Source organism: Melozone crissalis, unplaced genomic scaffold (assembly GCF_028551555.1).
Source record: "Melozone crissalis strain CALT ecotype California unplaced genomic scaffold, PUWL_Pcris_2 ptg000019l_1, whole genome shotgun sequence".
Classification (NCBI taxonomy): Eukaryota; Metazoa; Chordata; class Aves; order Passeriformes; family Passerellidae; genus Melozone; species Melozone crissalis.
In genome coordinates this window covers 3,645,693-3,658,851 of record NW_026535797.1, presented here as the reverse complement: position 1 = coordinate 3,658,851, position 13,159 = coordinate 3,645,693, and the positions used below count along the sequence as shown (strand labels likewise).

At 58.2% G+C, this 13,159-nt stretch overlaps 3 pseudogenes; all 3 read left to right on the top strand.

The window, feature by feature from the left end:
- Positions 1-1,304: 1,304 nt before the first annotated feature.
- LOC128937507 (PHD finger protein 7-like) lies at positions 1,305-2,878 on the top strand (annotated as a pseudogene).
- Positions 2,879-5,822: 2,944 nt separating this feature from the next.
- Positions 5,823-7,396, top strand: LOC128937506 (PHD finger protein 7-like; annotated as a pseudogene).
- Positions 7,397-10,341: 2,945 nt separating this feature from the next.
- Positions 10,342-11,915, top strand: LOC128937505 (PHD finger protein 7-like; annotated as a pseudogene).
- Positions 11,916-13,159: the final 1,244 nt, after the last annotated feature.

Below are 13,159 nucleotides of genomic sequence, written 5' to 3'. Positions count from 1 at the left end.
GGGATCTGCTGTCCCACCTGTGTCCCCTGCCAGCAGATGTTGCCACCAGCCTGCTCCCTGGAGAGCTGGGGCTCAGCAGCACGACAGGCCGCACCACCCCTGCTCAACCATGCCTCCCACAGCCCTGGCTCACCCACATTCATTTGGTCACAAATACAAAATTTACTCCCAGCAGAAGTTAATCCCATCCCTTCCAAAGAAGCCACTACTGCAACATCACCACTTGGGATGGGCACGGCACCACCATCGCCCATCACCACACATCAGTGCTGCCCATGTCACAGTGGCCCAGTGACATCATCACCCTGGCCTAAGCCACAAATAACGCCTGCACATCAACACCACCCTCAGAGTCGAGGAGAGGTCGTGGAGAAGGAGCTTGCCTGAGGCTGCTCAGGCACCAGGGTAAGTCAGAGGCTTCTGCTGCCTCTGACACAGCTCACACACATCTCTCCCCTGACTTAGGAGTAGTGCAGCGTGTGAAGAGGAGAAATGCCAGCAGGCCAGCGCAAGAGACGCTCCGGCCGCTCACCATCAACCTCCTCAGGATCCAAGAGGGCACGGCCAGAAACTCTCCCCAAGGAAAAAGGTAAGAGCAGAAGCCTCCCTCCCCACAGCTCCCTGGCATTGGCACAGGGCGTTGCAAGGAAGTCAGTGAGGAGCCAAGAACCAGGCCAGGCCCAGGCAGGAGCTCCCACACTGGGCTGAGCTCTGGGCACTTGCTGGGGCAGCCACGCCTGACCTGCTCTGCCCTTCAGCCAGCAGAGCAAAGACTCTGCAGGGCCCTGGGGCTGATCCTGCATGGACACTTGCCCAGCCCCACAGACCTGCTCATGCCCGGGGCACTTGCTCTGTCTCTGCAGCCTGCATGCTGTGCCACCACACCCAGGACAACGAACTCTGTGGGGACAAGAGAATGAAGTTCAAGCTCTGTGTCCACACCTACTGCCAGGTGAATTCTCTTGAGACTCCCTCCAGCTTTCAGCCCACAAGGGCCCTGCCTCCCTGACCTAACAAGCTCTCGGCCTTCCCTGCCTTGCAGATCCTCGCCACTGGGCTTTACCCACGCGAGGACACTGGACACTTTCTCGCTGGGGACACCAGGCGCATCATCAGGGCAGCAGCCAAGAAGGTGGGCATGACCTGGACGGAGGAGCAGGCAGCTTTGCACCAGGAGAGGCTTGGCCACCTCCTCCTGCTCCCCAGCAAAGAAGCCCCAGGCCTGGCTCTTGCAGGGGCCTCGTGCGCACGTGGCTCTGGGGACTCTGACCTGGCTCTGCCCACATCCCACTCACTGTCTGGAGATGCAAACAGACCAAAAAGCTCCAGTCCTGACATTCATGGGGCTGCTGTGCTCTTTCCAGACCTGTTTCATCTGCTGCAAGATGGGGGCCACCATCACCTGCTGCCAGACGGGCTGCGACCGCACCTTCCACCTGCCCTGTGCCCCAGACGGACAATGTGTCACCCAGTACTTCGGGGCCTACAGGTAAGGGCTGCCCACCCTCACCCTCAGAACCCCTGCATTTCTCTCCAAGCCCTTTACATTTGATTGAAAGCAAAAGGCGGGAACCCATGGTTGCCAGCAACATGCCACACACAGGGACAGAACCCACACAGGGGCTGGGGCTCCCTCACACCTCCTGAACCCACACTGCCAGCACAGCCCAAGGGCTCTGCACTTCACCCTTCCCTCACCCATCTCCTCCATCTTCCTCACAGGTCCTTCTGCTGGGAGCACCGCCCACAGCAGGCACTGCGGCCACGTTCAAGCCAGGACAACACCTGCACCATCTGCCTGGACACGGTGGAAGACAACATCTCCTACATAACCATGGCGTGTCCCGCGTGCCAAGACGCCCGCTTCCACCGGCACTGCATCCAGAGACTGGCTCTGCACGCTGGCATTGACTTCCGATGCCCGCGTTGCCTCAAACAAGAGCCGTTCATGACGGAAATGCTCACCATGGGGATCCGACTCTCTAAGAGGTTGGCTTTTCTCCTCCCAGCTCACAAGGCACCAGGCACAAGCACAGTGCCCGCCTAGGGACTGCCCTGCCAGGCCTACCCACCCTCTGGCCTGTCCCTCTTGCCCTCAGCTCCAACCAGTCCCTGCAAATGGGACAGGCAAAGGAGCAGTGACTGCGGCCACCTGCCTGATGTGGGCTCAGCTCTTTCCCTCCCTTCTCTGGCAGACCCCCATCATGGCAGAGTGACCCAGACGTCGGACCCTCAGATCAGAGGCACGGCCGCTGCGATGCCACAACGTGCCTTTGTCCAGGAGGCAGGGAGCACTCGCAGGCACACGGGTAAGCTGCCAAAGCAGCAATGCAGCGATCTGAGGGGGATCTGGCTCCCCACAAGCACAGGGATGTAGAATTACGCACAAGGGCTCTGCCAGGCACTCCCTGCCCTGACACTTTCTCCTCACCACCTCCTTGCTCCTCCAGACCCTGGCAACTGCGCCTCTGCAGCTCCTGTGCTGCTGAGGGCATCCACCGACTCTGCTCCTCTTTGGGGAACAGCACCTGCTCCTGGGAGTGCAGCACCTGTGCTGCCACCAACACTGGTAGGCAACAAAGCTTTCAGCACTATGCAATCCACACAGGGACTACAACGGGCCTAGCACCAGGGCCTTTGTCACACGGCTTGGCTCCTGGAAAGGGCGGGATACCACAGCGGCCTCTCCTGCCTGCAGCCTGGGGACTGTCCTTACAACCTTGCTGCTGCCCCTCTTTGCAGGTTCCACTGGCAAATCAGACCTTGTGGGCCCCAAAACCTCAAGCACAGAACTGCTGACTCTGTCCCAGGACACGGTGCTCACCAAGAGCAGCTGCTCCATCAGCCCTCAGCAGGCCTTAAAGCAGTGCCACACTGAGGAAGAAATACAGTCAGGGGCAACGCACAGCCCTCCTGCAGAAGCCTGCAGGATCCAGGATGGGCCAGCCCACAGTGCTGACACCTGCACACCCAGCACTCCCAACCAGGCAGCACCACAGCTCTACCAGGGCAAGTGCCTGGCCAAGACCACCGGCTCTTCCTCTTGCCCTCGGTGTGCCTTCAAACGTGGCTATCCGAAGAAAGACAGTGCCTCAGTGGTGTCATACGGCCCACCAGCAAAACGCCGCAGGATTGACACTGGGCCAGCCCAGAGTGCTGACACCTGCACACCCAGCACTTCCAGCCAGGTAGCATCACAGCTCTCCCAGGGCAAGTGCCTGGCCAAGACCACCAGCTCTTCCTCTTGCCCTCGGTGTGCCTTCAAACGTGGCTATCCAAAGAAAGACAGTGCCTCAGTGGTGTCATACGGCCCACCAGCAAAACGCCGCAGGATTGACACTGGGCCAGCCCAGAGTGCTGATGAAAGCAGCCCCAGCACTTCCACACAGGCAGCGCTGGGGCTGTCTGAGGGCACTTTGGCTGCCAACAGTCCAGCACCACGGCCACAACGTCCATACAGGCCTCCATGGATCTTCCACGGATCCACGATGGACATCCGCTCCCAGCCTGGGCCGATTCGCATGAGACACGTCTGGCAGCAACAACGGCGGGCAAAAAAACCCTACAGCCGGCCACAATTACACAGCAGCACCAAATGTCAGCCTGCCCACACCCCCATCACCCTCACCCATCAAAGACACATAATCAAATAATATAAATAGATAAAGAAAGAAAGATAGATAGATAGTTTAGATAGATAGATAGATAGATAGATAGATAGATAGATAGATAGACAGATAGGTCCATACATACATACATCCATACATTGATACATAAATACATAGACGGATAGACATACACAAAAAATAAAGTTTTTTTACACTATGAGAACGCATATGTATTTCCCAGTAATTTTCTTCAAACTTCCTTCAAGCTTCTCTCACTCTAACGAACACAGATCTACGTCCCCAGGGTTGACAGCACATTCCTGTGGGAGGAGGGGAAAGGGAAGATGGGGCAGAGGCGCCCTGGGAGGATTCTACCGTATCAACATCAATCACCTCTTGTCCACTCCCTCCCTTCTGGAATATTCCCTCTTCCTCACTCCCCCACCGGACTCTGTAACCACACCACCCTCTCCCCACATCCTCATAGGTGCACCCACCATCACCCAACCTTGTCCTCTCCTCCGAGCCCTCTACCCACTGCTTGATTTGTACCTCGACCCTGCCTACACTTTCCCCTTTATAAACCCCCTGCCATCCCGCTTCGGCCCACCAGCTCACCCCTGACACCAGCTCGCTTCAACTGCACTTGTAGTCCTGATTCCCTCCCTCCTTGGACCCTCGGGCTTCCCCCAAATAAACCCAGTTGCATTTGCCCCAGTGCCTCGGGTCCTCCTTCGCCCTGGTCCCGCCATCCATATCCATCCGCGACTGTGCTCACGGTGGACGGCGAGGAGCCGCTCCTCCGGCACCCACCAAGGAGTGACCTGCCCGCACCCACACAGGAGTTCCCTTGCCGGGGGAACCATCCCGCACCCAGCAGACTTGGTGTCAGCTCTGGCCTCTCCCTGCCATCCGGGGATCTGCTGTCCCACCTGTGTCCCCTGCCAGCAGATGTTGCCACCAGCCTGCTCCCTGGAGAGCTGGGGCTCAGCAGCACGACAGGCCGCACCACCCCTGCTCAACCATGCCTCCCACAGCCCTGGCTCACCCACATTCATTTGGTCACAAATACAAAATTTACTCCCAGCAGAAGTTAATCCCATCCCTTCCAAAGAAGCCACTACTGCAACATCACCACTTGGGATGGGCACGGCACCACCATCGCCCATCACCACACATCAGTGCTGCCCATGTCACAGTGGCCCAGTGACATCATCACCCTGGCCTAAGCCACAAATAACGCCTGCACATCAACACCACCCTCAGAGTCGAGGAGAGGTCGTGGAGAAGGAGCTTGCCTGAGGCTGCTCAGGCACCAGGGTAAGTCAGAGGCTTCTGCTGCCTCTGACACAGCTCACACACATCTCTCCCCTGACTTAGGAGTAGTGCAGCGTGTGAAGAGGAGAAATGCCAGCAGGCCAGCGCAAGAGACGCTCCGGCCGCTCACCATCAACCTCCTCAGGATCCAAGAGGGCACGGCCAGAAACTCTCCCCAAGGAAAAAGGTAAGAGCAGAAGCACCCCACAGCTCCCTGGCACTGGCACAGGGCGTTGCAAGGAAGTCAGTGAGGAGCCAAGAACCAGGCCAGGCCCAGGCAGGAGCTCCCACACTGGGCTGAGCTCTGGGCACTTGCTGGGGCAGCCACGCCTGACCTGCTCTGCCCTTCAGCCAGCAGAGCAAAGACTCTGCAGGGCCCTGGGGCTGATCCTGCATGGACACTTGCCCAGCCCCACAGACCTGCTCATGCCCGGGGCACTTGCTCTGTCTCTGCAGCCTGCATGCTGTGCCACCACACCCAGGACAACGAACTCTGTGGGGACAAGAGAATGAAGTTCAAGCTCTGTGTCCACACCTACTGCCAGGTGAATTCTCTTGAGACTCCCTCCAGCTTTCAGCCCACAAGGGCCCTGCCTCCCTGACCTAACAAGCTCTCGGCCTTCCCTGCCTTGCAGATCCTCGCCACTGGGCTTTACCCACGCGAGGACACTGGACACTTTCTCGCTGGGGACACCAGGCGCATCATCAGGGCAGCAGCCAAGAAGGTGGGCATGACCTGGCAGGAGGAGCAGGCAGCTTTGCACCAGGAGAGGCTTGGCCACCTCCTCCTGCTCCCCAGCAAAGAAGCCCCAGGCCTGGCTCTTGCAGGGGCCTCGTGCGCACGTGGCTCTGGGGACTCTGACCTGGCTCTGCCCACATCCCACTCACTGTCTGGAGATGCAAACAGACCAAAAAGCTCCAGTCCTGACATTCATGGGGCTGCTGTGCTCTTTCCAGACCTGTTTCATCTGCTGCAAGATGGGGGCCACCATCACCTGCTGCCAGACGGGCTGCGACCGCACCTTCCACCTGCCCTGTGCCCCAGACGGACAATGTGTCACCCAGTACTTCGGGGCCTACAGGTAAGGGCTGCCCACCCTCACCCTCAGAACCCCTGCATTTCTCTCCAAGCCCTTTACATTTGATTGAAAGCAAAAGGCGGGAACCCATGGTTGCCAGCAACATGCCACACACAGGGACAGAACCCACACAGGGGCTGGGGCTCCCTCACACCTCCTGAACCCACACTGCCAGCACAGCCCAAGGGCTCTGCACTTCACCCTTCCCTCACCCATCTCCTCCATCTTCCTCACAGGTCCTTCTGCTGGGAGCACCGCCCACAGCAGGCACTGCGGCCACGTTCAAGCCAGGACAACACCTGCACCATCTGCCTGGACACGGTGGAAGACAACATCTCCTACATAACCATGGCGTGTCCCGCGTGCCAAGACGCCCGCTTCCACCGGCACTGCATCCAGAGACTGGCTCTGCACGCTGGCATTGACTTCCGATGCCCGCGTTGCCTCAAACAAGAGCCGTTCATGACGGAAATGCTCACCATGGGGATCCGACTCTCTAAGAGGTTGGCTTTTCTCCTCCCAGCTCACAAGGCACCAGGCACAAGCACAGTGCCCGCCTAGGGACTGCCCTGCCAGGCCTACCCACCCTCTGGCCTGTCCCTCTTGCCCTCAGCTCCAACCAGTCCCTGCAAATGGGACAGGCAAAGGAGCAGTGACTGCGGCCACCTGCCTGATGTGGGCTCAGCTCTTTCCCTCCCTTCTCTGGCAGACCCCCATCATGGCAGAGTGACCCAGAGGTCGGACCCTCAGATCAGAGGCACGGCCGCTGCGATGCCACAAGGTGCCTTTGTCCAGGAGGCAGGGAGCACTCGCAGGCACACGGGTAAGCTGCCAAAGCAGCAATGCAGCGATCTGAGGGGGATCTGGCTCCCCACAAGCACAGGGATGTAGAATTACGCACAAGGGCTCTGCCAGGCACTCCCTGCCCTGACACTTTGTCCTCACCACCTCCTTCCTCCTCCAGACCCTGGCAACTGCGGCTCTGCAGCTCCTGTGCTGCTGAGGGCATCCACCGACTCTGCTCCTCTTTGGGGAACAGCACCTGCTCCTGGGAGTGCAGCACCTGTGCTGCCACCAACACTGGTAGGCAACAAAACTTTCAGCACTATGCAATCCACACAGGGACTACAACGGGCCTAGCACCAGGGCCTTTGTCACACGGCTTGGCTCCTGGAAAGGGCGGGATACCACAGCGGCCTCTCCTGCCTGCAGCCTGGGGACTGTCCTTACAACCTTGCTGCTGCCCCTCTTTGCAGGTTCCACTGGCAAATCAGACCTTGTGGGCCCCAAAACCTCAAGCACAGAACTGCTGACTCTGTCCCAGGACACGGTGCTCACCAAGAGCAGCTGCTCCATCAGCCCTCAGCAGGCCTTAAAGCAGTGCCACACTGAGGAAGAAATACAGTCAGGGGCAACGCACAGCCCTCCTGCAGAAGCCTGCAGGATCCAGGATGGGCCAGCCCACAGTGCTGACACCTGCACACCCAGCACTCCCAACCAGGCAGCACCACAGCTCTACCAGGGCAAGTGCCTGGCCAAGACCACCGGCTCTTCCTCTTGCCCTCGGTGTGCCTTCAAACGTGGCTATCCGAAGAAAGACAGTGCCTCAGTGGTGTCATACGGCCCACCCGCAAAACGCCGCAGGATTGACACTGGGCCAGCCCAGAGTGCTGACACCTGCAAGCCCAGCACTTCCAGCCAGGTAGCATCACAGCTCTCCCAGGGCAAGTGCCTGGCCAAGACCACCAGCTCTTCCTCTTGCCCTCGGTGTGCCTTCAAACGTGGCTATCCAAAGAAAGACAGTGCCTCAGTGGTGTCATACGGCCCACCAGCAAAACGCCGCAGGATTGACACTGGGCCAGCCCAGAGTGCTGATGAAAGCAGCCCCAGCACTTCCACACAGGCAGCGCTGGGGCTGTCTGAGGGCACTTTGGCTGCCAACAGTCCAGCACCACGGCCACAACGTCCATACAGGCCTCCATGGATCTTCCACGGATCCACGATGGACATCCGCTCCCAGCCTGGGCCGATTCGCATGAGACACGTCTGGCAGCAACAACGGCGGGCAAAAAAACCCTACAGCCGGCCACAATTACACAGCAGCACCAAATGTCAGCCTGCCCACACCCCCATCACCCTCACCCATCAAAGACACATAATCAAATAATATAAATAGATAAAGAAAGAAAGATAGATAGATAGTTTAGATAGATAGATAGATAGATAGATAGATAGATAGATAGACAGATAGGTCCATACATACATACATCCATACATTGATACATAAATACATAGACGGATAGACATACACAAAAAATAAAGTTTTTTTACACTATGAGAACGCATATGTATTTCCCAGTAATTTTCTTCAAACTTCCTTCAAGCTTCTCTCACTCTAACGAACACAGATCTACGTCCCCAGGGTTGACAGCACATTCCTGTGGGAGGAGGGGAAAGGGAAGATGGGGCAGAGGCGCCCTGGGAGGATTCTACCGTATCAACATCAATCACCTCTTGTCCACTCCCTCCCTTCTGGAATATTCCCTCTTCCTCACTCCCCCACCGGACTCTGTAAGCACACCACCCTCTCCCCACATCCTCATAGGTGCACCCACCATCACCCAACCTTGTCCTCTCCTCCGAGCCCTCTACCCACTGCTTGATTTGTACCTCGACCCTGCCTACACTTTCCCCTTTATAAACCCCCTGCCATCCCGCTTCGGCCCACCAGCTCACCCCTGACACCGGCTCGCTTCAACTGCACTTGTAGTCCTGATTCCCTCCCTCCTTGGACCCTCGGGCTTCCCCCAAATAAACCCAGTTGGATTTGCCCCAGTGCCTCGGGTCCTCCTTCGCCCTGGTCCCGCCATCCATATCCATCCGCGACTGTGCTCACGGTGGACGGCGAGGAGCCGCTCCTCCGGCACCCACCAAGGAGTGACCTGCCCGCACCCACACAGGAGTTCCCTTGCCGGGGGAACCATCCCGCACCCAGCAGACTTGGTGTCAGCTCTGGCCTCTCCCTGCCATCCGGGAATCTGCTGTCCCACCTGTGTCCCCTGCCAGCAGATGTTGCCACCAGCCTGCTCCCTGGAGAGCTGGGGCTCAGCAGCACGACAGGCCGCACCACCCCTGCTCAACCATGCCTCCCACAGCCCTGGCTCACCCACATTCATTTGGTCACAAATACAAAATTTACTCCCAGCAGAAGTTAATCCCATCCCTTCCAAAGAAGCCACTACTGCAACATCACCACTTGGGATGGGCACGGCACCACCATCGCCCATCACCACACATCAGTGCTGCCCATGTCACAGTGGCCCAGTGACATCATCACCCTGGCCTAAGCCACAAATAACGCCTGCACATCAACACCACCCTCAGAGTCGAGGAGAGGTCGTGGAGAAGGAGCTTGCCTGAGGCTGCTCAGGCACCAGGGTAAGTCAGAGGCTTCTGCTGCCTCTGACACAGCTCACACACATCTCTCCCCTGACTTAGGAGTAGTGCAGCGTGTGAAGAGGAGAAATGCCAGCAGGCCAGCGCAAGAGACGCTCCGGCCGCTCACCATCAACCTCCTCAGGATCCAAGAGGGCACGGCCAGAAACTCTCCCCAAGGAAAAAGGTAAGAGCAGAAGCCTCCCTCCCCACAGCTCCCTGGCACTGGCACAGGGCGTTGCAAGGAAGTCAGTGAGGAGCCAAGAACCAGGCCAGGCCCAGGCAGGAGCTCCCACACTGGGCTGAGCTCTGGGCACTTGCTGGGGCAGCCACGCCTGACCTGCTCTGCCCTTCAGCCAGCAGAGCAAAGACTCTGCAGGGCCCTGGGGCTGATCCTGCATGGACACTTGCCCAGCCCCACAGACCTGCTCATGCCCGGGGCACTTGCTCTGTCTCTGCAGCCTGCATGCTGTGCCACCACACCCAGGACAACGAACTCTGTGGGGACAAGAGAATGAAGTTCAAGCTCTGTGTCCACACCTACTGCCAGGTGAATTCTCTTGAGACTCCCTCCAGCTTTCAGCCCACAAGGGCCCTGCCTCCCTGACCTAACAAGCTCTCGGCCTTCCCTGCCTTGCAGATCCTCGCCACTGGGCTTTACCCACGCGAGGACACTGGACACTTTCTCGCTGGGGACACCAGGCGCATCATCAGGGCAGCAGCCAAGAAGGTGGGCATGACCTGGCAGGAGGAGCAGGCAGCTTTGCACCAGGAGAGGCTTGGCCACCTCCTCCTGCTCCCCAGCAAAGAAGCCCCAGGCCTGACTCTTGCAGGGGCCTCGTGCGCACGTGGCTCTGGGGACTCTGACCTGGCTCTGCCCACATCCCACTCACTGTCTGGAGATGCAAACAGACCAAAAAGCTCCAGTCCTGACATTCATGGGGCTGCTGTGCTCTTTCCAGACCTGTTTCATCTGCTGCAAGATGGGGGCCACCATCACCTGCTGCCAGACGGGCTGCGACCGCACCTTCCACCTGCCCTGTGCCCCAGACGGACAATGTGTCACCCAGTACTTCGGGGCCTACAGGTAAGGGCTGCCCACCCTCACCCTCAGAACCCCTGCATTTCTCTCCAAGCCCTTTACATTTGATTGAAAGCAAAAGGCGGGAACCCATGGTTGCCAGCAACATGCCACACACAGGGACAGAACCCACACAGGGGCTGGGGCTCCCTCACACCTCCTGAACCCACACTGCCAGCACAGCCCAAGGGCTCTGCACTTCACCCTTCCCTCACCCATCTCCTCCATCTTCCTCACAGGTCCTTCTGCTGGGAGCACCGCCCACAGCAGGCACTGCGGCCACGTTCAAGCCAGGACAACACCTGCACCATCTGCCTGGACACGGTGGAAGACAACATCTCCTACATAACCATGGCGTGTCCCGCGTGCCAAGACGCCCGCTTCCACCGGCACTGCATCCAGAGACTGGCTCTGCACGCTGGCATTGACTTCCGATGCCCGCGTTGCCTCAAACAAGAGCCGTTCATGACGGAAATGCTCACCATGGGGATCCGACTCTCTAAGAGGTTGGCTTTTCTCCTCCCAGCTCACAAGGCACCAGGCACAAGCACAGTGCCCGCCTAGGGACTGCCCTGCCGGGCCTGCCCACCCTCTGGCCTGTCCCTCTTGCCCTCAGCTCCAACCAGTCCCTGCAAATGGGACAGGCAAAGGAGCAGTGACTGCGGCCACCTGCCTGATGTGGGCTCAGCTCTTTCCCTCCCTTCTCTGGCAGACCCCCATCATGGCAGAGTGACCCAGAGGTCGGACCCTCAGATCAGAGGCACGGCCGCTGCGATGCCACAACGTGCCTTTGTCCAGGAGGCAGGGAGCACTCGCAGGCACACGGGTAAGCTGCCAAAGCAGCAATGCAGCGATCTGAGGGGGATCTGGCTCCCCACAAGCACAGGGATGTAGAATTACGCACAAGGGCTCTGCCAGGCACTCCCTGCCCTGACACTTTCTCCTCACCACCTCCTTGCTCCTCCAGACCCTGGCAACTGCGCCTCTGCAGCTCCTGTGCTGCTGAGGGCATCCACCGACTCTGCTCCTCTTTGGGGAACAGCACCTGCTCCTGGGAGTGCAGCACCTGTGCTGCCACCAACACTGGTAGGCAACAAAGCTTTCAGCACTATGCAATCCACACAGGGACTACAACGGGCCTAGCACCAGGGCCTTTGTCACACGGCTTGGCTCCTGGAAAGGGCGGGATACCACAGCGGCCTCTCCTGCCTGCAGCCTGGGGACTGTCCTTACAACCTTGCTGCTGCCCCTCTTTGCAGGTTCCACTGGCAAATCAGACCTTGTGGGCCCCAAAACCTCAAGCACAGAACTGCTGACTCTGTCCCAGGACACGGTGCTCACCAAGAGCAGCTGCTCCATCAGCCCTCAGCAGGCCTTAAAGCAGTGCCACACTGAGGAAGAAATACAGTCAGGGGCAACGCACAGCCCTCCTGCAGAAGCCTGCAGGATCCAGGATGGGCCAGCCCACAGTGCTGACACCTGCACACCCAGCACTCCCAACCAGGCAGCACCACAGCTCTACCAGGGCAAGTGCCTGGCCAAGACCACCGGCTCTTCCTCTTGCCCTCGGTGTGCCTTCAAACGTGGCTATCCGAAGAAAGACAGTGCCTCAGTGGTGTCATACGGCCCACCAGCAAAACGCCGCAGGATTGACACTGGGCCAGCCCAGAGTGCTGACACCTGCACACCCAGCACTTCCAGCCAGGTAGCATCACAGCTCTCCCAGGGCAAGTGCCTGGCCAAGACCACCAGCTCTTCCTCTTGCCCTCGGTGTGCCTTCAAACGTGGCTATCCAAAGAAAGACAGTGCCTCAGTGGTGTCATACGGCCCACCAGCAAAACGCCGCAGGATTGACACTGGGCCAGCCCAGAGTGCTGATGAAAGCAGCCCCAGCACTTCCACACAGGCAGCGCTGGGGCTGTCTGAGGGCACTTTGGCTGCCAACAGTCCAGCACCACGGCCACAACGTCCATACAGGCCTCCATGGATCTTCCACGGATCCACGATGGACATCCGCTCCCAGCCTGGGCCGATTCGCATGAGACACGTCTGGCAGCAACAACGGCGGGCAAAAAAACCCTACAGCCGGCCACAATTACACAGCAGCACCAAATGTCAGCCTGCCCACACCCCCATCACCCTCACCCATCAAAGACACATAATCAAATAATATAAATAGATAAAGAAAGAAAGATAGATAGATAGTTTAGATAGATAGATAGATAGATAGATAGATAGATAGATAGATAGATAGACAGATAGGTCCATACATACATACATCCATACATTGATACATAAATACATAGACGGATAGACATACACAAAAAATAAAGTTTTTTTACACTATGAGAACGCATATGTATTTCCCAGTAATTTTCTTCAAACTTCCTTCAAGCTTCTCTCACTCTAACGAACACAGATCTACGTCCCCAGGGTTGACAGCACATTCCTGTGGGAGGAGGGGAAAGGGAAGATGGGGCAGAGGCGCCCTGGGAGGATTCTACCGTATCAACATCAATCACCTCTTGTCCACTCCCTCCCTTCTGGAATATTCCCTCTTCCTCACTCCCCCACCGGACTCTGTAACCACACCACCCTCTCCCCACATCCTCATAGGTGCACCCACCATCACCCAACCT